Below are 26,311 nucleotides of genomic sequence, written 5' to 3'. Positions count from 1 at the left end.
TGGACTTCTTCCTTGTAGATGCAAATTTATATAGGATAGGTATCGGCGAAATATTCTTCAAGAGTTTGCCAGGGGCTACTTGAGATTGTTCTATTGCCACTGTCGACGTCATATCTGTTGCTTCTGATGAAGACTGCACGTTTTCCTGTGGATTTTCCGCCCATTGCGAACAGCCCAGTTGTGGTGAAGCTTGTATGTGTTCAAGCCCGATGATCGTTATGTACGTCTACAGTTGCTTCTTCCGAGTGATTAGTTATGTCCTGCCAGAGCGAAAAACTTGGTCGAGATGAAGTAGGTATGTTTTCATGTCATTCTTTGTTTTCCTGATGTTGATCTGAACCTGATGTTAAAAATGCGTATTTGGCGATTACACCAGGATTAATTGGGATGATTCCTATGCTTCTGAACCCCGATATTCCATTCTCAGTGTAACTGCTTGTACCCATGCTTTAGTAAGCAGTCCTCCGAACTGTAGTCTGGAAATTTTTCTATTTGGATTAATTTTAATGTACGAATAGCAGGCATTGTAATAAAAGGATTTCAGAACTTTAAAAAACGCTCTGTCAGCGGCTGCAGATAGTGTGTAGTGTGGCTGGGTAGACAGAGCCAAATTATGTTTCTTTCTTCTGCAAACTCTAATGTATCCACGCTGCTGCAATGAGAGCTGTGTCCATCCAAAGTAAGCACCACTGTTCCGTCAGGCTTCCTCGGTGCAAAACGGTTCCTTAGCCATAGAGGAATAATATCAGTTGTTACGTACGCTGACTTTTGTGACATGAAAATAGTGGAACCCGGCAGCATACCGTCATTCTACTCGACCTTTTCTTTTTTTCCTTCAAAACACAAGTTTGTGGTAAAAACATGCCCTCTCCATTGCAGCAAGCGATTACAGACATGGTATCACCCTTTTCACCAGATGTTATCGCTGGAACGCTCTTAGACCTCTTTGCTGCCAACACGTAACCTGGTCTGTTATTCTGCCGACGTCTGGACTCATCTACGTTGAATATATTTCCCGGCTTATCAAGGAGGTTATGCTCTACCAAGACGATCTGCAGCAATGAAAAGTAGTCTGAAACGTTTCTCGTACTTAAACCCCTTGACCGTGCTTGTGAAACTGCTTTCGATTTGCGAATTGAGAGTTCCGGATTTCTTTTTGAGGATAAATGTAAGCAGTCCATTCCAGCAACTACCTTTTCTCGGTTAAGTTCCTGATGTTGGTGGTATTTCCCAGCTACTTTGCCTGACATGGTACGTACTTCTGTTCTTGTAGGTGCAAATCCCAAGTTTTCTAATTTCATGATATGTTTTAGCAACTTTTTTCACATTCTTGTGTTAGTACATGCGGCCAACCCAAAGGTTTTTTCGTAAAGCACCCGTTTTCTAATCGTTGACCATGCAGCGAGAAACTCCTATGAGGCTTTATTCAGGCTAGTTCCATTTTGCACCGCTTTTACGGCATCGTTAAGTTGCTCCTCTGTCCAATCCCCACGGCTGGATCCTTTTTCTCTTTTGTAAAATGTAGGCATCTTTGCCTGGAATAATGGCGGTAGTTCGAATATTTACCTTTTTAATCACTGAAAAACCAAACTGTACTCGCAAAAAATATACAAAAACTAATTTTTAAATTAAAGATTGTATTGAGACGTTGGATAAAACCCAATATAACTCTCGCATGGGATAGGAAACGCTAACATTTCATGACTTGCCAAAAGCCCTGGTTGGGATATACCTAAATAAAAGCTTTACACTTTACGCATAAGAAAAGCCCTTCACCGTATCAGCCCTGCCCGAGTTCACCATTTCTCCCATTTGCTATGTGTGAAACTGCACGGCAAGAAGTTCAAAACACTAGACGCAACGATTTCTAGCTTATGTAGTACATAAGCAGTATACGAAGGCAGAATATATCGAAAAATACCCCGCGAACTACGCTACCTAAAGTAACATATACAAATGCCTGCAGCATATAAAAATTGTTTAGCATCGAAAACAGCTTTGTACAAAGTACTTACAGTTTTTAAAACGAAGCTGGTTTCCAACACGTGCATACTGCACAGAAGATCAGAGACTGTTGGCATGCAGACATACAGAGACATCTGTTTCACCAGTAAAGAATTAAAGCAATTCACCATTTCACCCGATTCACCATATCACCCTGACTTACCCTAATCTACTTACTACGAGGACAGGTGAAATACTGGTTGCAAATCCACGTTCAGGGCACGGCGTAGAGTTGAAATAATCGTTTTATGATGATTATGTATTACATAAGACCCAAACATTGTGCGGACTTAATAATATGACATTTTGAAGAGAAATCCTGAAAGTATTTTTTTCATGTATACCGCCACAGCGTAGTTTGGTAATTTGCCAATAGCGCTAGTCGCAAACATGGCGAGATCAGGTGCGGAGCGAGTTTTCTGTGTGTTGGAGTTCGACAAAAACTAGTGTGTTGCAGCTGTTAAACGGATGTATTAATCAAGTGGGTAAGAAGCCACCAACAAGGATGGCCATTTACCATCGGCACAACAAATTCATTATGACGGTTTGCTTGTGCCCTGCAAAGAGAAGCGGACCTCCCAGTGTGAGTGAAGTGAATGTCGAGTGCGTACGGGAGACATTCATAAGGAGTCCAAGGAAATCGGTGCGTTGTGCATCCCGTGAACTCTAAATGGCTCCAGCAGTGTTACTCTTTCAGCAGGATGGGGTTCAACCACATTTTCATTGTGATGTTTCTGAGTACCTGAACACAGAGCTGCCGAACGGATCGGCCGTGCTACAGAAGGGGGTAGCTGGTTCATGAAATGGCGACCGCGAACACCAGATCTCCCTGCGTCTGACTTTTTTCTGTTTAAGATCTGGTGTATGTACCGCCTCTATCAGGTGATGTAGCAGAGCTCTGGGAGAGAATACGGGAAGCGACTGCCATAGTGTGCTATGCAGTGATGAGTATGGCAAGAATTCGGTTACCGCATTGATATTTGCTAGGGCACTCAAGGTTCGCATATCGAACGGTTGTAAGAAAAAAATTGAGTTTCTCTTCAAAATGCAATATGTATGACATCTGTACAATGTTCAGTTCTTGTGCATTAAATAACTGAAGGTGTTCCCGGACTTTATGTACACCCTATATACATATATATGCTTTCATTGCATTTTAAGTAACTCTGTGTTTCAAAAAGTTCATGTGTTTCTACAATGCTTGTTTTGTATTACTCTTTGTACAACGTGAACGTAAGTGTTAAATTACTCTCAAATATACCTTGCATAACCATGTGTGTATTTCATTGGACACAGCACTCAGAGGTTTTCGTAATCGCTTAACGCATAGGCTAATTTAATGTGAGATCCACTGGACTCATTACTATTCTTCAGCTGCCAAAAATACACTCATATTTAGGTGTTTCAACTTACTGTATATAAACGTAACTGCTTATCCATAAGTCCACACGCAGTCACACTGTTACATGACTTAAAAACTAATAAGAGGAGTACCTTCCACATCCAATTCAATTCTTCCCACAAGTGGAATGTGCTAGTTTACATAATTTCCTACAAAATAGTTATTGCTGCATAACATGTTAATTATACACAACTGTCTTTTTGTCAGTCAGCGTATTCATCAAATTTACTCACACGTAAAGTACAACTAGGTACATTTAATATTTTTACTAATAACGTTTCATCTTTGTACTCTCCGGATATTGTTTACCAATATTTTATACTTAATTATGCGCTCTTTAACAGAAGATTGAATGCTGCACTGTGTTTGTGTAAATAACGTTCATTTGCCGTAATGAATCGTAACTTACCTTGAGACTTGTGCCTGACAGCTATCCAAAGATTTTGCTGTTTCAGTCACGTATGTCTAACTTTATTTTCTTCTTAATTTGTACACAGAACATTAGTGTTTCGTATACACTCTAAGGTAATGGAAGTTTTTAATAGAAGAGTGTGAAGCATTCTATAATCGTCATAAATTGTTCAGTTGTAGTTTTACATAAATAGCGTAGCTAACTCTTCCTCTTGAGCTGCGCCAAGCATAGGCTGCCAGATTGCATTGTTGTCGTTAAAAATGAATTTAATGTAAAGATAATATATTGTCATTTTCCCTGAATAGAATAAAAAGTTGCATAATAAATTTTGAAAATGCTTCAAGTTTACCTTGGATTATACATTGTTCAAAATTCATTATAAGATTCCCTAATGTGTTTAAAAATAAATGTCAATATTTTGCGTGTAGTTAAGGGAAAATGTTTAAGTTATTGTGTCACACCCTAGAACTGATTTCATTCTTTACTATCAATATTTCCGTAAGAGTCATAGATTGTTTAATTTTCAGTAAGGACTGTAGGTGCTGAAGTGGTTGAGGTGCGCTGTGTGACGTTACGTCACATAAATTAACATTTGGAGAAAGGGAAAGGAAGTTTTTGTTATGAGATGTGTGAATTATAAATTATTTCAAGACTGTGTACGTGTGCGCGATGTATAACAAATAGTAAAGAACGTAAGTTATTATTAACAAAACACAAATATCGATGTAATTAACAAAACACAGTTTTGTTTGGTATAATCTCTGTGTAACTTAGGCCATGAAGATCAGAGACAATGCTTTAATTGAACTATCTCTCTCCTGTTTTTGTTTCGTCTAGCAGTAGGCCGCCATTGTAGTGCTGTCATCAACCTACGTTTTATCTGTATTTTTGAAACATACAATAGAAATTGTTATTCGAAAGTGTGTATGATTGACTTACTTGTCAACTCTCATTATCTCAACCACTAATTATAATTAACAAAGTTTTTACAGGACTTCGTAATGCAGGGAGTTCATCTCCCCTAACAGGATTTTGTCGGCCATTAGGAGGACTGTATTATGTAACTAAAATTTCAGGTCTTAATATTAAATGTAAATGCGAGAAACTTCTCAATTTTGACCTTTCATTAATTTCGAAGTTAAAATTAATTTCAGTTACCAAAATTCACAGCACTGAATGAGTTCAGTATGTTTCATTTTGGCCGCCTAACGCCAGACGAGATTCTCTCCAGTTTTGCCTTCAAATTAATGAACAAGAAATGTTGGAAAGCATTACATTCCGCAATATCTCAGTTGATCTTTGTGTAATTTGGTACATAAATAACCAGTAGCCCCTGAGACCCATATTAATAATTACAGTTTGCTTGCAGGCCGCGGTGGTCTAGCGTTTAAGGGGCTCAGATCGGAACCGCGCGACTGCTACGGTCGCAGGTTCGAATCCAGCCTCGGGCATGGATGTGTGTGATGTCCTTAGGTTAGTTAGGTTTAAGTAGTTCTAAGTCTAGGGGACTGATGACCACAGCAGTTAAGTCCCATAGTGCTCAGGGCCATTTGAACCATACGCATATTTTCTTTTCTAAATATTAGCGCTCACGCAATCTATTTATTAGAAGGCGGTGATTCGAGCTCTGTGTTTAAAAAATATTATATCGTACTTACTTCGGGGCAGCCGATGTTCGTACGAGTGTTATCGTAGTATAAGTTAATTAAAATTGTCATGCTATCTCACAATATTTAAAGCCACCCAAACAAATTAGTAAAATAAATAATTATAAAAATAAAAATATACACTTATACCGTGATAAGTGGTGTCCAAGAATACAGGGCTCGAATTTTTAAGTATCAACACTTTACTGAAATATTGAGTACATAAAATTAACTGAGGTATTATCGTATTTATCAAAATTTTCCAAAAATAGCAGTAGGACTGTATGTACATAATGACGTATATGATGCAAGAACTAATACCATATATGTAACATTGTTTCATTAACCCAATATAAAAACTTTCACCTGTACGAGACTGAGGCAGTGAAGATTTATGGTTTGAAGCTGAATCAGTATATAAAATAGTCCCAACCAAGATATATTCAGCAGCAAGCAATACTAATTACTACAGGTAAGGGTATAGCAGCATGTGCTTCTGGACTGGAATCGAGAAGAGGAAGGAACCTGGGGGCCATGCACTGTGCTAACTTTCTTGGCACAAATTTGTCATAATTGTGAATTATGTTCTTTTACCACAGTCAGATTCATTTACTATAACTTAGTGCTAGTGAGTTAATCAGTGATACAATTTGCTAGACAGCGAATTGTATTTGAAATAGAGGTCACACAACCAGCTGTGTGGATTTCAAATAAACCCAAGTGCAATTAACGATAGGTTCACTTGTGTGTGTGCTGACACCAAAGCAATATGTCTGTATAGGTATAGTTTTTGCTGTACACAAGAAGTATTGGAAAGGATTACGTCATAATGTGAGTGTAAGAGTTTAGGTGATAGCTTCATTTGTAGTCATTACTAAGATTTCATTAAATCATTTCAGTATATTTGTGTGTGTTTAGAAAATTTTGTGCATTTCATGTGTGTGTGACATCTTGGGGAAAACAGGTTTCTGTGTATATTTGTGTCCTGTTAGTGAGCGTAAACTTATGCAAACATGGTTAAGACACGGAAGGAAAAACTAGTAGAGTGCGAGAATATGTCTGGGTATGATACAGATGATAATGTACAGGAATTTCCAGTAAAGAATCCACTCGAAATGTCAGGCTCAAAATTCCTAGACAGGAAGGTGATCAGCCTGTGACAGACAACGTATCAGATAATGCTGAGGATCAGGCTCAGATGAGCAGAGAAGTTCACTAAGCGGCTGGGAAAGGGAAAGATGATGCTACTGCATCAACAGTTATTGTTGTTCAAGTACATGCGCCAACAGCTGATTTCTTGATTGTAGTTAAGGCACAGTTAGATCTAAGGGAGAAGCAACGCAAGGAAGAGGAAAGACAGGAAGGCCTTGAACGAGAACGCAGGGAACAGGAGCGTGACGCTCAGTTCCTGGCAAAAATGAATGAAATGTTTGGACAACGTGACAAGGCGATAGTGTCATATTTGTCACAGGAGATCGATGTGGTAAAACAACAAGTCGCAGAATTAGTTGAACAAAGTAAACATATTCCGCAAAAGGTAACACAACTATACGAAAGCGTAGATCAATTAGTAAAAGTGCATAGCGTCTAGAAATTCAAGTGAAAGATATTGTTAACACAGGGACTAACCGGTGGTCTAGGGGTAGCGTCATTGAGTCTTCGGTCCCGGGTTCGATCCCCGCCACTGCCTAAATTTTGATAAATTATCAGCATTGGCGGCCGAAGACTTCCGGCATAAGAAGTCAGCCTCATTCTACCAACGGCCTTGTCAAAGAGGGCGGAGGAGCGGATAGAGGTTCAGCGCACTCACTTGTCCTAGGGATGAGAAATTGCCCCTAAAGGCGGAAGAATCAGCAATGATCAACGACATGAGGATGCAGATGACAATGGAAACCACTGCATTAAAGACGCGTAACGTGTAGCCACAGGACATGTGGCCTGTAGTTGAAAAAGTGTCATGATGATCTCTCCATTGGCAAAAGATTCCGGAATAGTCCCCCATTCGGACCCCCGGTAGGGGACTGCCAAGGGGGAGGTTACCATGAGAAAAAAGATTGAATAATCAACGAAAGGATAATGTTCTACGAGAGTCGGGGCGTGGAATGTCAGAAGCTTGAACGTGGTAGGGAAACTAGAAAATCTGAAAAGGGAAATGCAAAGGCTCAATCTAGATATAGTAGGGATCAGTGAAGTGAAGTGGAAGGAAAACAAGGATTTCTTGTCTGCCGAGTATCGGGTAATATCAACAGCAGCAGAAAAAGGTGTAACAGGTGTAGGATTCGTTATGAAGGGGAAGGTAGGGCAGAGGGTGTGTTACTGTGAACAGTTCAGTGACCGGGTTGTTCTAATCAGAATCGACAGCAGACCAACACCGACAACGATAGTTCAGATATACATGCCGACGTCGCAATCTGAAGATGAACAGATAGAGAAAGTGTATGAGGATATTGAAAGGGTAATGCAGTGTGTAAAGGGGGACGAAAATCTACTAGTCATGGGCGACTGGAATGCAGTTGTAGGGGAATGAGTAGAAGAAATGGTTACTGGAGAATATGGGCTTGGGACAAGGAATGAAAGAGGAGAAAGACTAATTGTGTTCTGTATCAAGTTTGAGCTAGTAATATTGAATAACCTGTTCAAGAATCACAAGAGGAAGAGGTATACTTGGAAAAGGCCGGGAGATGCGGGAAGATTTCAATTAGATTACATCATGGTCAGACAGAGATTCCGAAATCAGATACTGGATTGTAAGGCGTACCCAGGAGCAGATATAGACTCAGATCACAATATAGTAGTGATGAAGAGTAGGCTGAAGTTCAAGACATTAGTCAGGAAGAATCAATACGCTAAAAAGTGGGATGCGGAAGTTCTAAGGAATGACGAGATACGTTTGAAGTTCTCTAACGCTATAGATACAGCAATAAGGAATAGCGCAGTAGGCAACACAGTTGAAGAGGAATGGACGTCTCTAAAAAGGGTTATCACAGATGTTGGGAAGGAAAACATAGGTGCAGAGAAGGTAGCTGCGAAGAAACCATGGGTAACAGAAGAAACACTTAAGTTGATTGATGAAAGGAGGAAGAGCAAACATGTTCCGGGAAAATCAGGAATACAGAAATACAAGTAGCTGAGGAATCAAATAAATAGGAAGTGCAGGGAAGCTAAGACAAAATGGCTACAGGAAAAATGTAAAGACATCGAAAAAGATACGATTGTCGGAAGGACAGACTCAGCTTACAGGAAAGTCAAAACAACCTTTGGTGACATTAAAAGCAACGGTGGTAACATTAAGAGTGCAACGGGAATTCCACTGTTAAATGCAGAGGAGAGAGCAGATAGGTGGAAAGAATACATTGAAAGCCTCTATGAGGGTGAAGATTTGTCTGATGTGATAGAACAAGAAACAGGAGTCGATTTAGAAGAGATAGGGGATCCAGTATTAGAATCGGAATTTAAAAGACCTTTGGAGGACTTACGGTCAAATAAGGCAGAAGGGATAGATAACATTCCATCAGAATTTCTAAAATCATTAGAGGAAATGGCAACAAAACGACTATTCACGTTGGTGTGTAGAATATATGAGTCTGGCGACATACCATCTGACTTTCGGAAAAGCATCATCCACCCAATTACGAAGACGGCAAGAGCTGACAAGTGCGAGAATTATCGCAAAATCAGCTTAACAGCTCATGCATCGAAGCTGCTTACAAGAATAATATACAGAAGAATGAAAAAGAAAATTGAGAATGCGCTAGGTGACGATCAGTTTGGCTTTAGGAAAAGTAAAGGCACGAGAGAGGCAATTCTGACGTTACGGCTAATAATGGAAGCAAAGCTAAAGAAAAATCAAGACATGTTCATAGGATTTGTCGACCTGGAAAAAGCGTTCGACAATATAAAATGGTGCAAGCTGTTCAAGATTCTGAAAAAAGTAGGGGTAAGCTATAGGGAGAGACGGGTCATACACAATATGTACAACAACCAAGAGGGAGTAATAAGAGTGGACGATCAAGAACGAAGTGCTCGTATTAAGAAGGGAGTAAGACAAGGCTGTAGCCTTTCGCCCCTACTCTTCAATCTGTACATCGAGGAAGCAATGATGGAAATAAAAGAAAGGTTCAGGAGTGGAATTAAAATACAAGGTGAAAGGATATTAATGATACACTTCGCTAATGACATTGCTATCCTGAGTGAAAGTGAGGAAGAATTAAATGATCTGCTGAACGGAATGAACAGTCTAATGAGTACACAGTATGGTTTGAGAGTAAATCGGAGAAAGACGAAGGTAATGAGAAGTAGTAGAAATGAGAACAGCGAGAAACTTAACATCAGGATTGATGGTAACGAAATCAATGAATTCTGCTACCTAGACAGTAAAATAACCAATGACGGACGGAGCAAGGAGGACATCAAAAGCAGACTCACTATGGCAAAAAAGGCATTTCTGGCCAAGAGAAGTCTACTAATATCAAATACCGCCCATAATTTGAGGAAGAAAGTTCTGAGGATGTACGTCTGGAGTACAGCAATGTATGGTAGTGAAACATGGACGTGTGGAATACCGTAACAGAAAGAATCGAAGCATTTGAGTTGTGGTGCTATAGAGGAATGTTGAAAATTAGGTGGACTGATAAGGTAAGGAATGAGAAGGTTCTACGCAGAATCGGAGAGGAAAGGAATATGTGGTAAACACTGATAAGGAGAAGGGACAGTATGATAGGACATCTGCTAAGACATGAGGGAATGACTTCCATGGTACTAGAGGGAGCTGTAGAGGGCAAAAACTGTAGAGGAAGACAAGAGAGTGGAATACGTCAAGTACATAATTGAGGACGTAGGTTGCAAGTGCTACTCTGAGATGAAGAGGTTAGCACAGGAAAGGAATTCGTGGCGGGCGGCGTCAAACTAGTCTGTGGACTGATGACCAAAAACAAAAAAAAAAAAAACCAGTAAGCGAACCTTCAGGGAATGAGATCAAAAGAAAGACAATTGCGACGCAAAAGCTGTGGCTAGGCTGGAACTCGAGACACAGTCATCGACATGCACCACACCTGGGGCAAAATACGTTAGTCAAAATGTATCACTAAATATATGTGGGGTAGAAAAATCAGACTGCGAGAAAATGAAATCGCCCTTGCCGATGAATTATACAGGAATTGTCGGTGCAAACGAGGCTGGAATACTACCAATCGTAGCACAACTAAATAATGAAGAATCGTTAATCAAACACCGACAATTTCCAACATTGAACGATGAAAAGAAAAGCGTACATCCCGTAATTTTAGTGAAGAGTTTTAGAAACGTGTTACCTGAGTCATGGGCTGAACATCAAAAAATTCAGTTCGTGATTTCATTTATTACGTGAGACGCAGCACTGTGGGGGATGGAGAACGCGGAACAATGTCCGACGTCCTCGGATTGTGAAAGCAAATTCCTAGCCAGGTACTGGTCTAGATCTGTACAGGAGAGGCTACGTAAACAGATGTACAACCCTGAACCCTTTAACCCTCGCTGTTGTAACCTAAGGAAATACTTTGAACTATACTTGAACAAGACGAGGTACTGGGATGAACCCATGGCAGCGAGAGATGTTTTACGAATACTAAAGGGCAAATTACCAAAACTATTAGAGAAAAAGTAGTTCAATTACCTGACACCGACTTGGAACTGTTCATGGCAACAATAGGTTCTTTGGACTTAATACATGAGGATGCCCTGCAGAATGAGCAAGGGAACTCAAGTAACGGTCAGTGTAATAAAGGTTGAAATGGCTCTAAGCACTATGGGACTCAACTGCTGTGGTCATTAGTCCCCTAGAACTTACTTAAACCTAACTAACCTAAGGACATCACACACATCCATGCCCTAGGCAGGATTGGAACCTGCGACCGTAGCAGTCGCACGGTGTCAGACTGCGCGCCTAGAACCGCGATACCACCGCCGCCGGCAGTGTAATAATAAAGCAAGAAATCAGAGTAATTATAGCGCTCGTAAAAATTGTTATGGAAAAATAACGAATATTCGCTTGCAGAGAACCTCTATAAGAAGGAGAACTCAATGAACAATTGGCCGCCTGCTAATAACAACTGGAATAGCAATGGTTATAATGCGAATCAGTATGCAGCATGAACCTGTCTCCACCAAAAAAAAGGGGGGGGGGGAAGATAACTGTAACCAAAGAGACGGAGCGAAGGGGGAGGAAACTCCTACCTCTTAAACAAAAGTATGAGAATAAACAATGAGAGTGGCTACGGACAGGGCCAGCGAATTGGCAGGCACAACAAGCTATGCCAACAGGTCATGTGCCTGCAATCATATTAACGTTATTCCGATGCCACGGCTCCCACCTCAGCCACCGAATAGTCAGCCACATGAGCATGTCGCGCATGGTACATCGCAGACTGTGACTGACGGGGTGTCAATCACAGACGTGACAGACCGAGTATCGGCAGGGTGCGACAGACCGTCAAACTCTGACCGACCTCTGTAAGCTCTTCCCAGACGGTGGGCAAGGTTAAAGAGGGGGCAGTCAGAATGTGGGTGTACATTTACTCCGTTATAATGACGGATGAGATATGAGGGAAGAATTAATAGTTGATCCGCGATTTGAGGAGCAATAGGAGGTAGAGCATGGACAGGCTGCATTCAGACAAAAATAAATGGCATAGAAGTGACTGTATTACTTGATATAGGGACGAGTGCCTCTTGCATAGATGAGCTGTTATTTAAATGTATAGATCGGGTAAAGAAGTTACACAGTTTGCCACTGGAAAATTGTAAGGTCGTAGGTGCTCTATGGGGCAGAGTGCAAGTGAAAAGGAATCAGGTGCAGGCTGAGATTGCCATGGGAAAGCAGCCATATTATGTTCGTTCCTTGTGGATAAGAATCTTACAGCGCCTTGCATCCCGGGACTTAATGCGCTGCGGAAAATGAAGGCTAGAATTGACCTCTCCCTGGCAAACTGCACTTTATCCTACCCGCTACCGGCAAATTGACCTGGCACTGATAAGGCGCGTATATAAACTACTGCCGGAATGTCCGCGAAAGTGTAAATGATCCAGATACATTGAATATCAATCACTGTATCATTAATGAAAACAGTAATGAACAGATTGGGTGTCGGAAGCTGTCACTATGAAACAGGAAATTGAAGAAGAAATAGCCAAATAATCCTACTTAAGCCTGTCACAACAAGCTGACTTAAGTATTAATTCAATTTGTAGCAGTGTTCTCAGAGAAACCAGGAGTCATTAACGGATATGAATTTGACATGCAGGTTAAGCCCCATACAACATTATGTCGTGCTACCTACTCCTGCTGTGGTCTAAAGGCTAATAGTAGGAAAAGTGTAAATATATGGCTAGTAAAGATTTATTTCATGTTTGTTTCATTTTGTGTGTATGCTTATTATATATGTGGTAGCTTTTAAGTATTTATATGAGTGAGTTGCTTGTGAATGAATGTCATGCATTAAAATAAGTGCAATCAAACAAAGTATTGGTAAATGAATCCGGTAATGGCACGTAAAGGTGGAAATGAGAGAGAGGCATTGTGCATGGTTGTCGGAAACGCGTACTAGAAGCGGATCATTTACGAATGAGAGAAATAGAATGACGTATACTCTAAACAATATAATACCTAAAGGTATGACAGATTATTAACATCTGCACAGATTCCAGCCTGGAAGTGCATGCAGTTACACCCGTACCAGCAATGCAACCGGAAACGCAGCAACAATAAAAGCAATAAATCAGTGTTGAATGAATATACAGAACATATATAAAAAACCTACTGAACTCACGAGTCCAGAAACACCAATTGATCGACACTTTAAATAAGAGATGCCAACTAGATCAGTCACTTAGTACAGAGTGATAAAAGATATATATAGAAAGAACTCTGATTTTTGTAACGTATGAAATACGATTATGTAAACTGAGAGCCATATTTCTTATGTAGCTCAAGTAATAGGTTCCAATTTACAAGTGAGACTATCCGGACGTTTAGTTAGCGCAGTATGGATAAACTGAATCACTAATTGGAATGTGATGGAAAAAGGGAAGAGTAAACTGTGTGATAACACACTGAATGTGTTTTTGAGTAAGATAAATAAAATTAACTGTATACATGGTGGTGCCTTCCGCAAAAAACAATTTAATATGCGAAATAATACTGACATCCATACTATGGAAAAATGCTCCTGTGAACGGAATACTCCCAGTGGGCTGTGAATGGACGCTACGGGTAGCGCACTGCGGATTCCGGGGCAGACAAGCGCACGTTAGAAGCGACGCAGGCCCAATTTAGTGAAGAGAAAAGTGTCACAGCAAGATACTAGCATGAACGGTCACCGCAGTGACAGCGTATAGTGCTGAGTAGTGATAACTTAGCAAAAAAAAAAAAAAAAAAAAAAAAAAAAACAATGATTAAATCCGAGTAGTGAAATGTGTAACTCTGACTGAGAACTTATTTAAAGTACTGGACCTCGCACGTTCGTACATTATATCAGTGCATACAAAAGCAGTAAACACGAATGACTGTGGAGTGCTTGAAAACTAGTAACATTTCTTTCAGAACCTGCGATATGTGTATTTGTCTTGTTTGCTGATGAACTGATACGCGGTCGAATATTTCCATGTTGCGTTAGGCGAGCGCCGGCAGATGTTCCTGACTGCACAGCTGATGCGCCGCGCCTGTCGACTGATCGTCAGCTGTCTGCGCGGGCGTTACAGCGCAGGTCAACGAACTGTCGCTGTGGCAGGCTGCCGCACACGCTTCTGCCGTCGCAAACAACGATTCGCCGACAGCTCAATAATACACCAGCTTCTACGATGCAATTTCGAAATATATTTTTGGTCGACGATGTATTAATAAACACCGACTACAATGAAAATTTGTAACTGACATAATGTGCAAAGGACACAGAAATTGAGAAACTGGTTGCTTATGTCAGTTGAAATGAATTGTATATGTAAAAAAAGTGACTACATATTTCTTATTGTGATGTATTTGTGTACGTGAAAGCACAGACAGACATTTTGCGCAAAGATGACTTAATAGTTCAAGACAAACGTACTGTGTACGTAATTTCAATTAACATCTATTTCTTGTTGTATGTATATATAGATATATATTTTTCTTTGTTGATTCATTCAGCGGACGTATTATCAGCATAAATAATAGAAAGAGGGACTGAATATCAACAATCCGAAGGCTCTGGGAGAGGTTTTTGACCCGTTTTTCCTTTCGCCTGTGACCCAAATGGGGAGCGTAAGCAAGTTGGTACCGGGTCTGTAGGTTTCCAGATAGTTCACATTCCTGATACCAGATATGGTTGGAACAAATGCATGTACAAAACCCGAAATAATGATATCGAAACATCTAAAACTTATGAACGATATAGTACGAATATGACCATACATGTAACTGTGACTTGAACACAAATGTACGTGCCTATCTTAAACACGCAAACATGAACACTTAAATAATGATGTAAACCACATTAACTACACCCTCACTAGGGGGCACATGTGACGGTAAATCACATAAATGGACGTTTGGAGAAAGGGAAAGGAAGTTTTTGTTATGAGATGTGTGAATTATAAATTATTTCAAAGCTGTGAACTTGTGTGCGATGTATAACAAATATAAAGAACGTAAGTTATTATTATCAAAATAAAAATATCGATCTAATTAACAAAATATAGTTTTGTTTGGTATAATCTCTGTGTAACATAGGCCATAAAGATAAGAGACAATGAACTATTTCTCTAGTGTTTTTGTTTTGCCTAGTGGTAGGCCACCATTGTAGTGCTGAATGATAATTAACGTACGTTTTAACTGTATTTTTGAAGCATACAATAGAAATTGTTATTCGAAAGTGTGTATGATTGACTTAGTTGTCAACTCTCATTATCTCAACCATTAATTATAATTAACAAAGTTTTTACAGGACTTCGTAATGCAGGGAGATCATCTCCCCTAACAGGATTTAGTCGGCCATTACGCTGACTGTAATATATAACTAAAATTTCAGGTCTTAATATTAAATGTAAATGCGAGAGACTTCTCAATTTTGACCTTTCATTAATTTCGAAGTTAAAATTAATTTCAGTTACCAAAATTCACAGCACTGAATGAATTCAGTATGTTTCATTTTGGCCGCCTGATGGCAGACGAGATTCTCTCCAGTTCTGCCTTGCAAATAATGAACAAGAAATACTGAAAAGCATTACATTCCGCGATATCTCAGTTAATCTTTGTGTAATTTGGTACATAAATAACCAGTAGGCCCTGGGACCCATATTAATAATTACAGTTTGCGTAAGAAGACGCATATTTTCTTTTCTAAACACCAGCGCTCACGCAAACTATATATTAGAAGGCGGTGGGTCGCGCGCTGTGTTCAAACAATATTACATCCTACGTACTTCGGAGCAGTCGATTTCCGTACGAGTGTTATAGCGGTATAAATTAATTAAAAGTCTCATGCTAGCCCCCAATATTTAAAGCCACCCCAACCAAAAACATAAATTATATAATTATAAAAATAAAAATATACACTTATACTGTGATAGTTGTCCGCTTATGTTTAGCTTATAAATTATTTGATTACTTTTGTGGATATAATACACATATTTCTCCTGTTTTTGGGTTGCTCAATAAATAGTAGTCTAGGTATAGTACTCTATATATAAAGTAAGTCCTGGCTACAACGACAATATTGGTACAAGGTTTGTGCAGCCCCACTTTCCATTGTTGCCAAATTTATGCAAGATGGCAATGATGCCGTCATCCAAGATGGAGGAATGTAGACTTGGCAACAGCGCGTGATGTCATCCAAGATGGCGGCTTTGGCGCGAAAAAATTCAATTGTGCAACATCCACTAACCTAACCCTCGAGAAAAAGTAGCGGAAATTTTGAATTCCCTCCACTAACCTAAATCTCCAGAATAAATAGGCACGAAATTCAAATTAAAATGGAATCATGCATTCAAAACCTTACTTTTCTTTATTACTATTCATTGTTATTTATTATCATTTATTAACATTCATTATCATTTTTTATCATTAACTACCATTCATTATCATTTATTATTATTGACCTGTCTCCACTAGAAATTTCCCTCCAAATTCAAATTCCAGGGCGATAATGGCTGAATACCGTTCTTGCCTTTATTGTTATTGATTATCATTCATCGTTAACTATTACTATTAATGTTGTGCCACTGCCAGACACCACACTTGCTAGGTGGTGGACTTTAAATAGGCCGCGGTCTGTTAGTATACTACGGACCCGCGTGTCGCCACTGTCAATGATTGCAGACCTAGCGCCGCCACACGGCAGGTCTAGAAAGACTTCCTAGCACTCGCCCCAGTTGTACAGCCGACTTTGCTAGCGATGGTTCACTGACTTCTACGCTCTCATTTGCCGAGACGATATTAGCATAGCCTTCAGATACGTTATTTGCTACGACCTAGCAAGGCGCCAGTATCCGTACTATTGATACTGTGAATCATGTACCGTAAAGAGCGGCGTTGTCCATGAATGGATTGAAGTTAAGTATTCCACCAGCTACGTCCGTTTTTCTCAATTCTGATTCGCTTGTCATGTTCCAGACCTCACGCCAGCCTGCGTGAACTGAGACGCGTGCATTTCGGCCTCCTTTAGAAAAACACGGTTCGCTCTCCTGCCAACCACAACATTGGCGACGAGAGTCAAAGTGTTCTTATCTAAATTGCCCTGATTTACTTGTGTAATGGCTTCGCCACAATCTCCAGATGGTCTGTCCGAATTTTATCGCTTACAGAATCAGCAGACGCAGGCCTTACTGGGTGCCCTTGGACAGCTCGTCCAGGGTCAACGTGCGATGCAAAATGATGCGGCAACAGCCGCTTCACCGCTAACGCAGCCACAACACGCTGTTGCACCAACTTTTCGACCTTTTGATGCTGCACTCGAAAGCTGGACGGAGTGGTCACGCCAATTTGGATTCCATCTCGCCGCCTACAGAATTGAAGGTAACGAGCGGCAGCCTTTTCCTCTTTCATCCGTAGGGGTGAGCACCTACCGTGTGATAGTCAAATTATTTCCCCGACGCGACGTAGCAACTCTGTCCTACGAAGAAATTTTGTCTGCATTAGATGCATATTTCAAAGAATCAGTCAATGCAGTTGCCAAACGGTATACTTTCTTTCGTACAACACGTACGGCAGGTCAGATTAATCGGGAGTGGGTTGCAACCTGGCACGGCCTTACTAGGGATTGTGCTTTTGAGTGTCAATGTGGACTCCCTTATTCAGATACTATGGTACGTGATGATATTGCACAGAACGTTTCTGATGTTCGTGTAAGGGAACAGATTTTGAAACTAGTAAATCCCTCCCTTCAACAAGTTATGGACATATTGGATCGGCACGACATACTTGACTGTGCTCAGGAGTCATTTGAAACTTCGCCAGCAGTGTGTCAGATTAACCGGCCCGCCGGTCGAGCTGCACGGAGCAGTAAACAGCCCTCGCGCCCGGCCGCGCCGCTGCCGCCAGGCTCTCAGCCACGTGTGCCGCGCAGGCAAGCAAATGCAGTCATCAAATCATGCCCGCGGTGTGCTACTAAACATTCGCGTGAGCATTGCCCGTCACGCCAAGGTATTTGCTTTTATTGTAATAAAAAAGGACATGTTCAGAGTGTTTGCCACAAAAAGATGAGATCGGACACTCAAAACCGTTCCAGGCCCTTTGTTTCGCGCCGGAATCGGAATCGAACCAAGGATATTCCGGCTCGCGAAACTTCGCCCATAGAAATTCATGTAGTTCAATCCAATCCGCGCAGTGCCACTCTCTCTAACAGTGACTGTGTTCGTTCCAAAAATGGTGTGCGTCGACATCGCCGGAACTGCCATTAAGTCGCTAGTGATTATGTACCAGTGTCAGTACACGCTGCACGAGACAGTCGCTCTTGTCGTCAGCAGGACAATAAACGTTTTGTAGGCTTGGACATTAACGGCAAAGTGGTACCATTCCAGCTCGATACCGGAGCAGCAGTTTCACTGATCAATCAAGACACTTACAAACTGCTGGGCACACCTCCGTTGCGTGGCGCAAAGGTTAATTTAAGTAGTTATTGCGGTCAAGCGTGTTAGGACAGTGCAGCCTTCTTGCAACATACAGAGGACAAACAAAACTTGTGTCATATTACGTCCTTCGTTCTTATTCTGCAATCAACTTGTTTGGTTTCGATTTATTTCAGTTGTTTAACTTGTCTACAGTAAATCAGGTCTTATCAGTTAACCAGACTGTGCCTTCAGACAGTGTTTCTCGTGTATGTGAAGAATTTGCTGACATTTTTGCACCGGGCATCGGTTGCGCTACGAACTATAAAGCACATTTGGAATTGAAAGTAAACGCGCAACCGAAATTTTTCAGAGCGCCCAGTGTTCCCCACGCATTGCGTGTTGAGGTCGCAAAAACATTACACGATTTGGAACCACAAGGTGTAATTGAACGTGTGAAGGCTTCTCTCTGGGCATCACCCTTAGTAATTTTGCCAAAACCTTCCGGCAAATTGAGACTTTGTGTGGACTTCAAGGCAACAGTGAATCCACAACTAGTGATTGCAACTTTTACTATACCCCGCCCGGTAGATCTTTTTGACAGACTGTGCCCGGGTAAATACACTCCTGGAAATGGAAAAAAGAACACATTCACACCGGTGTGTCAGACCCACCATACTTCATCCGGACACTGCGAGAGGGCTGTACAAGCAATGATCACACGCACGGCACAGCGGACACACCAGGAACCGCGGTGTTGGCCGTCGAATGGCGCTAGATGCGCAGCATTTGTGCACCGCCGCCGTCAGTGTCAGTCAGTTTGCCGTGGCATACGGAGCTCCATCGCAGTCTTTAACACTGGTAGCATGCCGCAACAGCGTGGACGTGAACCGTATGTGCAGTTGACGGACTTTGAGCGAGGGCGTATAGTGGCCATGCGGGAGCCCGGCTAGACATACCGCCGAATTGCTCAACACGTGGGGCGTGAGGTCTCCACAGTACATCGATGTTGTCGCCAGTGGTCGGCGGAAGGTGCACGTGCCCGTCGACCTGGGACCAGACCGCAGCGACGCACGGATGCACGCCAAGACCGTAGGATCCTACGCAGTGCCGTAGGAGACCGCACCGCCACTTCCCAGCAAATTAGGGACACTATTGCTCCTGGGGTATCGGCGAGGACCATTCGCAACCGTCTCCATGAAGCTGGGCTACGGTCCCGCACATCGTTAGGCCGTCTTCCGCTCACGCTCCAACATCGTGCAGCCCGCCTCTAGTGGTGTCGCGACAGGCGTGAATGGAGGGACGAATGGAGACGTGTCGTCTTCAGCGATGAGAGTCGCTTCTGCCTTGGTGCCAATGATGGTCGTATGCGAGTTTGGTGCCGTGCAGGTGAGCGCCACAATCAGGACTGCATACGACCGAGGCACACGGGGCCAACACCCGGCATCATGATGTGGGGAGCGATCTCCTACACTGGCCGTACACCTCTGGTGATCGTCGAGGGGACACTGAATAGTGCACGGTACATCCAAACCGTCATCGAACCCATCGTTCTACCATTCCTAGACCAGCAAGGGAACTTGCTGTTCCAACAGGACAATGCACGTCCGCATGTATCCCGTGCCACCCAACGTGCTCTAGAAGGTCTAAGTCAACTACCTTGGCCAGCAAGATCTCCGGATCTGTCCCCCATTGAGCATGTTTGGGACTGGATGTAGCGTCGTCTCACGCGGTCTACACGTCCAGCACGAACGCTGGTCCAACTGAGGCGCCAGGTGGAAATGGCATGGCAAGCCGTTCCACAGGACTACATCCAGCATCTCTACGATCGTCTCCATGGGAGAATAGCAGCCTGCATTGCTGCGAAAGGTGGATATACACTGTACTAGTGCCAACATTGTGCATGCTCTGTTGCCTGTGTCTATGTTCCTGTGGTTTTGTCAGTGTGATTATGTGATGTATGTGACCCCAGGAATGTGTCAATAAAGTTTCTCCTTCCTGGGACAATGAATTCACGGTGTTCTTATTTCCATTTCCAGGAGTGTATTTTTCGAAGTTGGACCTAGCAGATGCGTACTTGCAAGTACCGGTGGACGAAGAATCCCAGCGCGTTTTGGTGGTTAACACGCATCTTGGGTTGTATCAATTCAAACGACTGCCATTCGGGTGTGCATCCGCCCCTGCATTTTTTCAACAATATCTACAAACTGTTTGTGCGTCGGTCCCAACTGCAGCAGAATATCTGGACGATATTGTGATCTCCGGAAAGACGGAAGAAGAACATTTGGCTAATCTCCGAACATTATTTCAGGTCTTGCGACAAAATGGTCTTCGCTTACAGAAGTACAAATGTGTGTTTTTTGCTCGGTACTTGCCCTACTTGGGACATGTACTCAATGCCCAAGGCATACATCCCAGTCCCACGCACCTTCGTGTCATACAAGACTTGCCGTCGCCGCAGAATTTGAAGCAGCTACATAGTGTGCTGGGAAAAATAAATTACTACCATCGCTATGTGCCACAGGCCTCTTCCATTTCAGCTCCGCTTCATCGCTTACGCCGTAAAGGTGTTCCGTTCGTCTGGACGACGGAATGCGAACGCCCCTTTCGCCAGTTGAAATCGGTGTTGCTTTCCAATACTTGCCTTACGCCATTCGATCCCCAGAAGCCCCTTTTGTTGATGGTGAATGCATCGGATTTCGGGATCGGTGCTGTGCTTGCGCACAAAGATGGATCGCATGACCGTCCTATTGCCTTTGCGTCCAAATTGCTGTCGTCTGCGCAAAGAAATTATTCACAGATCCAGAAAGAAGCATTGGCTCTCGTATTTGGTGTTACAAAGTTTCATGATTTCTTGCATGGTCGTCACTTTACATAATCACGGACCACAAACCTTTGACATCGCTGTTTCATCCGACCAAGCCTGTACCTCCACGTACAGCGAAGAAGTATATTCACTGGTCTATTTTCCTCTCGCAGTACCGCTACGATATCTTGTATCGGTCCACTGCTAAGAACGGAAACGCCGATGCGTTGTCCCGCTTGCCTGTTGCTGAGGATAGGGCATTCGATTCCTCCGAACTTGCTTGCATGTTCATTGATGCGAAAACCGATGACGTGGTCGAATCGTTTCCGATTGATTTTCGTCGTGTAGCTACAGCCAGAGCTGCCGACCCTGTCCTTGCTCCCGTTCTGCGTTTTGTTGCTACGCAATGGCCCTTGTAGAAGTCACGAATCGTGGAGCCGTTGGTTCGCCGATTTTTTGCTCACAAGGAGAGACTATTTGTACGACGTGGTGTTTTGCTGTTGTGTTCTGATAATGATCAGTCCAGGGTCGTGGTCCCACGTTCGTTACAGTCCTCTGTCTTACAGCTTCTCCCTCAAGGACATTGGGGTATAGTGAGAACGAAACAACTTGCTCGTCAGCACTGTTCTTGGTTCGGAATCGATGCCGCGATTACGAATATGTGCTCTTCTTGCATGGTGTGTGCCGAACAACAAACAGCACCACCGCGGAAATTCTTTGCATGGCCTAAAGCCACTTCCCCTTGGCAAGGCTTACACGTCGATTTTGCTGGTCCGTTCTGGAATGCTCGATGGTTGGTTGTGGTAGATTCATTCAGTAATTTTCCTTTTGTTGTCCGGATGTCTTCCACGACGTTATCTGCCACCATCCAAGCGTTATCCGCTATCTTTTGCATTGAAGGTCTTCCACAGACTATTGTTTCCGACAATGGTCCACAATTCATGTCCGCGGAATTTCAGTCATTCTGCAAGGCCAATGGCATTCAACATCTGACGTCCGCGCTGTTTTCGCTACAGTCAAACGGTGCCGCTGAACGATTTGTCAGGACTTTCAAGTCACAGTCGTTGAAGCTGAAAGAGTCGCATTCTCAGGAGGACGCGTTATTGCTCTTTTTGTCCTCGTATCACCCTTTGCCCCGAGATGGTCGCTCGCCGGCTGAGTTGCTCCACGATCGTCGTCATCGAACCTTGATGTCTTTGCTACATCCGCCGCATCAGGTTCCTGTGCAGCGGCAGACACCGGCTTTTGCTCCAGGCGACTTTGTCTACTATCGCCACTATTGAGGTTCACGGCGTTGGCTCGAAGGGCGCATTCTTCGCTGCCTCGGACGCGCTATGTATCTGGTTTTGGGGGCCTCTGGTGAGGTGCGCCGGCATCTCAACCAGCTGCGCCTCTGTCGTCGCACGGGATCTGCCGCTCACCGTCAGCTTTCAGCGACGGTGCCGTCCGGTCAGCGCCCCGGGGACCCATCTACTGGACCGCCTCAGCCCCAGGTGTTAGCGACGCTGTCTTCCATTTTGCCCCATGGCGACGCGCCGCCGCCACCGCCGCCGCCTGTTCTCCCGCCGGCGACGCCCGCAGAGGACGCGACGCTGCAACCGCCGGGCGCCTCGCTGGGTCACGCGCCGCCGATCACTTCCCGTGACCAGTTGCCCTCCGCCATGGAACTCTTGCCCGCTCCGGACCATATGTCGTCTTCGCCCGTCGGGTGCCCCGGCACGATGGAGGTCGACCCTTCGGCCCCTCCTGTCTCTCTACGGGCGCATACACCGCATGTTGGCGTGCACCCTGGAGCAGGTTTACAGGCGCTTCCTAGCTCCGAATGGCAGGGTGCGGATGGCATAGCCTCGCCTGTTGTTAGGCTCCCCACCTCGTCGCATACGTCAACATGGGGTCCTCCCCACGGCAGGCGGAAGCCTTATGCCACAACCGTACACCGATTTTGCGGGGGAGGAATGTGGTGTCACTGCCAGACACCTCACTTGCTAGGTGGTAGACTTTAAATCGGCCGCGGTCCGTTAGTATACTTCGGACCCGCGTGTCGCCACTATCAATGATTGCAGACCTAGCGCCGCCAAACGGCAGGTCTAGAAAGACTTCCTAGCACTCGCCCCAGTTGTACAGCCGACTTTGCTAGCGATGGTTCACTGACTTCTACGCTCTCATTTGCCGAGACGATATTAGCATAGCCTTCACATACGTTATTTGCTATGACCTAGCAAGGCGCCAGTATCCGTACTATTGATATTGTGAACCATGTACCATAAAGAGCGACGTTCTCCATGAATGGATTAAAGTTAAGTATTCCACCAGCTACGTCCGTTTTTCTCAATTCTAATTCCCTTGTCATGTTCCAGACCTCATGCCAGCCTGCGTGAACTGAGACGCGTGCATATCGGCCTCCTTTAGAAAAACACCGTCGGCTCTCCTGCCAACCACAATAATTATTATTTATTATTATTGGCTTACTTCCACGAGTAAATTGCGCCAAATTCAAATTGGAACAGGATAATTTCTCGAAAACTGTACTTCTACTTATTATTATTATTTATTATTTATTCAAGATGTCCGATTTTCTCGATGAGAAAGCCCTTTGCCTTAAATACATAAGAAAAATCTATTTCAAGTTCAAATCCCAACACCATAGTCGATCACATGTACGAACTTTCGGCGTCACTTATCTTTTTTCACTGTTAACTTATCAGAATCGCGTCAAGTAACACTGCTACTACGCTAAGTCACGTCCTTTGATTTTGCACGGGGTATTTCAAGCAGTACGATCATCACTAGTTCTCAAACTCAATCTGTACACATCGTCGAGATCCTAGTGCAGTCACCCCGACATCCACGCTACAACTGAATTAGTTGAAATCGTCGCCGCACCTTGCGCCGTCATCCAGGTGCCACGATCGCCGAGCGAGCGGCTGCATAGCCCCGCGCGCCACGGGTATAACGGAGCTCTGGCCCGCCGGGAAGCGCGCATGCTGTGGCCTACGGCGATGCGATGGGGGCGGCCCGCGCTAACCGCTGGACCGGAGATCGTTCCCACGTCGTAAACATGTTTTCGTGAACAGTGGAGTCCACCCCCACCGACCAGTAGGCGCCAAAGCTGTTCGATGGACAGGTTGGAACCTGCCAATGCAGCCTTCATAATGGCCGGTCGGTTGATCCAGCACCTGGTTGACAAAGAATGCTCTGCCGCAATTTTGGCGCCAAAGTTTGCTCAATAGGAATCCGCCATGACGTCGCAAGAAGTGGTCAAGTGCATGCGCTAGCCACGACGTCCCTCGCTAAGTTAATTGATCAACCCACTCTCATTATTCAATCCACATTCTGCCCATACTTGTGAAACTTCGCACGCGCTCTGCTTAGTACCTCCGCAAGTGAATGTAACAAAGTTGGCACTACTACTTAATGAAACTGATCAATTAACTAACCTCTCTGATGCGGAAAACTTCCACGTCCACCTAGACTGGGAATCAATTTTCACCAGAACCACGCTCACCAGGACTTGGAATGAAGTTGTTGAAGTCCCTACCGACCACAACGGACCTTTACCGACCCATGTTCGTCAGATAACATGTACTAATGTGTATTGCCGTTTAGTAACGTGCACAAACCTACATTAACGTATAACACATTTTTTCTATACAAATAAGCTAAGTTTGAATTGTGATGGTCAGTTCGTGTTTCGCTACCAACACAAGAAAATTTTGGCAAACGAAGCCACTAACCTGAGTCACCAGTGATAATTCAAAATCGTCAGGCTGGACATTTATACTCGCGTCAGACATATACCTCTGTAAATATTCTGACTAAACTATGGCTCGAATACTGTTGTTCAATCCACACGGTCTAGGACATGGTCAGAGCTCACCCCCAGTACCTCAGCCAAGAACATCGCTCGCCTCACCTGTAGTTAACCGCTGAGGGACGGAGATATGCTGCAGTCACATCCTTCGCGCTTTCGTAGCTACTTGCCTCAGCAATTCGATCTAACAAAACCTCCAAGTAGAAAAAATAATAACCAACTCGAACTCTCTGATGTTCTATATCGTCCCACAAATACTCAACGTACATTTTATTTATGCATCTAGTATATCTATATCTTTCAACAAAAAACACTCGCCCTGACGGACCTGGTGTCATGTAGCACAGTCAGCAGACACGCAAAGAGCTCCTAATTTCAGTGGGCTATATCAAACTGCTCCTAAATAATGCAGTACACGTAACTGTAAACGACCAAATAACGCATAGAAAAATAACTCAATAGGCGCGCGCCATCAACCTGCAAACGTCCGACAGCTCTCAATTCACTGAAAGGTCTCTGTTCGACCCCTCAAACATGACTTGATGACAACCGCATTCACACCTAACACCTGAGAAATTCTTATCACCTAGACGCCGAACATGACTATCCACGCCATTCTCTGCGCGTCGTCTGTTGCCGCCGTAGCTCAGTGCGGTCCCACACACATGTTAAGGCCGCATTCCATTGCTTGCCGGCCTATTTGCGACACATCTCCACCTTCACGTCTGTTGTCAGAATAACCGAGAGCGAGTTCACACATACACCGTCGTCACATATACCAGTGCTGCTCTAAAGCGATCATACTACCTAAAAAAAATAATAGCCCAGTCAGCCTCTTTGAAATTATATAGTGCCCTCCAGAAATAGTTAACGCTCTCTATCGTGTTTTCTCAGCTTATTTGTAAATTTAAATTCTTACCCTAACAGAGCTTGTTCACGAAAATAATACTGAATGCGCTCCTAACCTCTTACCCTTCCAGCTCTCAACATACACAAAAGTTCTCAACCCTTCTATACCCCAGAACAACGGATTAATCAATCTTATCCCTTCTTATCGAATTTATGGGCGTAATTTCATAAGGACCCATTATCGAAGTACCATTCTGATTGCCCGCATCTCGTGGTCGTGCGGTAGCACTTTCGCTTCCCACGCCCGGGTTCCCGCGTTCGATTCCCA

The sequence above is a fragment of the Schistocerca gregaria genome, chromosome 3 (genome assembly GCF_023897955.1).
Source record: "Schistocerca gregaria isolate iqSchGreg1 chromosome 3, iqSchGreg1.2, whole genome shotgun sequence".
Classification (NCBI taxonomy): domain Eukaryota; kingdom Metazoa; phylum Arthropoda; class Insecta; order Orthoptera; family Acrididae; genus Schistocerca; species Schistocerca gregaria.
The sequence above is the reverse complement of the archived record's forward strand: the minus strand, read 5'-3'. Positions refer to the sequence as shown.